Below are 4,999 nucleotides of genomic sequence, written 5' to 3' on the forward strand. Positions count from 1 at the left end.
TGCACAGTGCTCGGTAGAGCGGGCGGCCGGGGCTCCGTGCTGACGGGGTGCTGCACAGTGCCTGGGAGAGCGGGCGGCTGAGGCCCGTACTGAGGTCTATGCAGACGCTGTCACTGTGACCACTGTTGAGGAGGAGCCACTCCCTGCCTGCGGAGGGAGAGGACACTGGCGCAAGTCCCTGGGAACCGGGTGGCGGCGTCTTCTCAACGGCAGCAGCTCCACTCCCGTAAGTGGCCAGAGCAGCGACTGCCGTGTCCACCCGAGTCCCGAGAGGCACCCCTCATCGACAGCCCTTGTCTGGGAGCAAAGCAGCCCTAGCGACAGCCCCGTCGTGCCTACAGGTCACAACTGTGTCCTACGGTGAGTCCCGTGAGCTTGGCAGGGAAGCGCCTGCAGTTGTACACCACACAGAGACTGCACGCACATCCGGCCTGGGAGACGGCGCGGTCACCTCGGCTGGAAGGGAGGGCGCTCAGGCAGGAGGAACAGCGTGTGCAAGGGCCGAGGAGCAGTGGGGTCAGAGATGCCCCCGAGAGGGTGCCCGGTGACGGGGACTGAGTCGTAAGAGGTAACCAGGGCAGGCGAGACGTGCGTGCGGGAGGGTCCCTTCACAGACTCGCGGACATTGGCGTACGCACCCAGAGAAAGCGGGCAGAGGGAACAGTCCTTCTGCGTTCCCAGGGACCGTCTCCGGGTGGAGCAGGGATGACACCTGGCAGAGGTCATCAGGAAGCAGGCAGGAGGGCCTCTGGTCATCCAGACCTCGTCGCTCCCCACTCCTGGGGATGTGCTTCCCCGCACAGGACCGTCCGGGCTAAGCACTTACGGAAACTTTTAAAGGCTTATGCTGCAGCCCCTCCAGAACGCTTCTCTCAGGCCTGCTCGTAAACAGGTTGTAAAGGCACAATCAGCTCCGGCCTGCCCGCTGCGATAATCTGATGTAAGCCAGGCGCTGATTCACATGCGCCAGTCCAAACAAACATACCTGTAGACCATCAAACTGGAATTTCTTCCATACTCTCTTCTTATGCATTAGGAACCGCTTTCGTTTCTCTTTTGCCGGAGGGAAATGGTGTATTTATTTTGCGGAAAGAGAAAGCAGTGTGCAGGACGCTGGCGGCCTGGGGCACGTGAGCAGCTCTGCAGACGGAGCGGCGGGCCGGGGGCTGTGCTCATACCCACGTAAGCTCAGGTGGCGCCTGGTGTGTGGGGCTCAGACACTAACTCGGGGCTCCACTGTCCCCAAGGCAGAGGTGGGTAAACTGAGGCCGCAGAGAGGCTGGGCTTTGGTTGGCTCGTCTCTTCCCACTGCTCGTGAGCCCTTTGGATCTGGATCTGGAGGGAAGGCGTCTAGCTCGGCGGTGCCCTTCCTGTCCTCCTGACGGTACCTCGGTACCTCGCACTCCCCTCCCACACCGCCTCCTGCCCTGCCCCTCCGCCTCTGCTCCCACGGCAGGCATGCCCTGCCCCATGTCCTCCCCCTGCCAGGGGTCTCTGCAGTTCTGCACAGAGATAGAAAGCATGGTCCCTCCTCTTAAGTTCACACATGACCCTGCAGTCACAGAGTGAGGAGTACGTGCCAGCACGTGACTGCCCTGCCACCGCAGGAGGGGCATGCCGGACTGGCCCGCGGGCCCAGAGGGGCAGGGCAGCACATGGGGCTGAGCGGTACCAGCTGAGCCAACCTGGTAGCCGACACCTGCTGACCTCCAACCTGCATGTTTGGCGTTTCTCCTTGCGGCGGCTGCGGCGGTGTGCGTGTTTCTTACGCGGCGTAGTCTGAGAGCCGCTGACACCTGCTGCAGCACTTCAGGGAATTTGAAAGATGCAGGAAAGGGGGACGAAGACGGAGCCATCTGCAGAGAGCCCGAGAGCATCTGGCTAGCTCCTCCTCTGCCACACCACCCTGCACATACTGGCCGTGCTGCTGAGTGGACAGGACAGGTCACGCGTGTGCAGGGTGTCCACAGCGGTTACCCTTCCGTCTCAGCCCCTCGTGTCTATCCTCAGTCATCACCAGGGAAGTCCTCACGGCCCTCGGTGCACCACGTGACCTGCCCAGAACCTTCCACTCCCTATTTGGCAAAGGCAACTCCTGGCGTTCTTCCAGGTCGAAATCCACTCGGACGTGGCCTCCACGACCCTTCAGTCCGGGTCAGGGTGCCCAGGCCTCGGTCAGGGTACTCAGGACCCTCCCGGCTTCCTTAATCGCCTGCTGCGTCTGTGCCTGGGGTTCACGTCCCTTCGCTGGACTGTGAGCTCTGTGAGGGCAGGACTGCCATCTCGCCCACCGTCCCTGAGAGGACAGCCCCTGGCACACAGTAGGTGCACAGGTAATACTCACAGTGGAGCTGCAGCTTGATAGCGTGACACGTACCGACAGGCATGGGGTTGGGAGCAGGTTTCCGCCCGGGCTAAGGGCCAGCCAGTTTCCCATGAGGGTCGGGCAGGCCCTGAGAGGTGCTTGGCCCTCTATGACTAGAAGAGGCTATTTCTGCACATTCCGTTAAGCCAGGGTCCGAGGAATACTCGTAGGGCACAGGGGCCCTCCCCAGGCACGGCCCTATCTACGGCTGTGCCCACATCTCCTCTCGCGTGCTGGCTCCCAGGCTCCCAGCCCAGAGCACCGTGCTCTTCACAGCACTCCCCTCTCAGTAAACGCCAGTGGCTCCCAGTCCCCTGGCAGTGTGGCCTGGCCCATTGCCAGGACAGTAGATAGGACGGGAGTCGCGTCAAGGCAGAGACGAGAGGAGAGGTAAGTGGGGTGGCTCCCGGACCCTTCAGGCCACGGGCTTCTGGCTGTCTCTCCTGGGACTGCGTACGCCCTGGGAGCGCGTACGCCCTGGGAGCAGGAACGGACCTCTCGCTGCTCCATTCCTAGAGCTGGGAGCACCCGGGAATTTCTCGGTGAGTCAGAAAAGGTAGCTCCCCGCGTACGCAGTGCCGGCCGCGCCGCCCCTCCCAGCTTTCCTGCTCCACCTGCCGCGTGCATGGCTGGGCACCACACTACCGTGCTGAGGTGCAGATCCTGGCTTTGCAGGGCTGGGCGGGGCCAGAGACGCTGCGTTCCTGTCGGAGGCTGGCACAGTCCTGGACACCCGCTGGGCACCCGGCTCTGGCCAGACTCCTAATGCCATGGCTTTGCCCAAACACACAGCACAGCCCCCCAGTGCCCAGCAGCTGCCGCGCTGGGACCAGCACCTAAAGGAGCAGCCACCTCCCCACCTGGGACCAACACCCTGGCTTCCTTGGCTCTGGCAGCCGGCTCCTAGACGTAGGCTTCGTGCTGGTTTCCCGGTCCCAGCCACCCTGCGAGGCTGAGAAAGAGGACTCCCTTACTGGGCCACCTCCCCAGCTCCCCAGTCCTTGGGGTGTCCCTGCACCTCCCAAGGAGCCGCCCAATCCTGCATCCTCGCCATTCAGGGTCAGAACGACCTCACAGGACCATGGTCAGACCAGAGCCAAGGGGGAGAGACCTCTGTGAGGTGGGGAGGTCGAGACGGGCCAGCCTCGCCAACGGGCACCCTCGATGGACACTTTCAGACCCTGCTGCTGGAGGGCTCAGGCGTGCAGTTTTGGGAAGAAAGTTACAGGCACGAACGCCTAATGCTGTAACTGGCTTCCTAAGCAGTCGCCATACCCGAGGCAGTGGCCAAGGGACGACCGTACATGCACAGGCGTCCACAGCGCCTCAGCGCAGAGCCGCCTCATAAACGCCTGGGCGAAACTGACCGGCGAGCCGGCGAAGCTCGGGAGGAGAGCCGTCCAGCAGAGGCCAGTACACGTGGGGGCGGCTAAACTCAGGCCAGGGCCGGGACTCGTCCTGTGAAGGACCACGTGGTGAGCATTTCCAGCTGTGGAGCCACACAAGGAGTCTCGCCATGGCTCAGCCCTGCCACTGCGGAGGGGCAGCCCAGGCACGCAGACAGTGGCCGGCCGTGCAGCGGGAAACTGGACTTGCCACGAGCAGTAGCCAGACCTGGCCTGTAGGGCACGGGACAGCAGCCCCAGTTCCAGACCAAATGCCAGCAAACCACCCGAAGTGGCAGAATGGGGACAATCTACATGCCACCCCGGATCCGGGTCAAGGAGGTGACATGGGAGGTGCCTGGGAAATGCCAGCCGGGCGCTTACCTGCCTGTCACCTCCGTCTGCCGCCGCCCCGCCCAGCCTACCTCCGTGGGGAAGAGCAGTGTAGTCCGCGTGCAGTAGGGCTCCTACTAAAATGGGGCCCGTGGCTCTCCAGGTTTTCCCGCAGGTTTTAGTGTGGTTAGACTTTGCACGATGGGTGCTGTGGTTTGGACAGGGGTCCGTACCCCTGAGGGTCGCGCTTGGCACATGGTCTCCGAAGTGGTGATGTTGGGCAGTGCTGCCTGGTGGGCGTGGCTGGGTTGCAGCGACTGCGTCATGCAGGCCCAGGCCTTATGAACCATCAACGCAGTCTCGCAAGAGTTCTGCTCCCGTGAGACCTGGTTGCTATGGACGTGGCTACCCCAGGTGGCCCTCTGCCAGGCTCTCCACGACTGTCCACCGTGCTGGGACCAAGCTGGCCCAGTGCTGACCACGGGCCTGGCGCCTGTGGCTACCACCCAGTGAGTCAGGTGAACCCTGCTCTTGACAGGTGGTACGACAGTGACTAAGAGGAGCTCGAGGGTGTCGGGCACCCCGGCGGTGCCAAGACGTGGAGGGAGGTGGCCCTGGAGGGGGAGCTCCAAGGGCCACTTTGGCCACTTGACCCCGGAGCTTCATGCGGTGACTGGCGTGCTTGAAGTGCCTTGTGGGTGCCCTCTTCTGGCTCAGCTCGTCCTTGGTCTCGCTCAGTGCCGCCCTCCCAGAGGCGGCCCTGCCTGTCCGGGCTGCCCTCTGCACGGGGCCCTGTTCCTTTCCTCAGAGCCGTAACTGCGCCTGGATGGCTCTGGTCATGTTCTGTCCTCCCCGTTATCTGCCTCCCCACGGCTGTGTGCCCAGGGCTGGGTGTAGTAGGTGCTCAGTAAAGCCC

This window comes from Tupaia chinensis, unplaced genomic scaffold (assembly GCF_000334495.1).
Source record: "Tupaia chinensis unplaced genomic scaffold, TupChi_1.0 Scaffold000355_1, whole genome shotgun sequence".
Taxonomy (NCBI): Eukaryota; Metazoa; Chordata; class Mammalia; order Scandentia; family Tupaiidae; genus Tupaia; species Tupaia belangeri.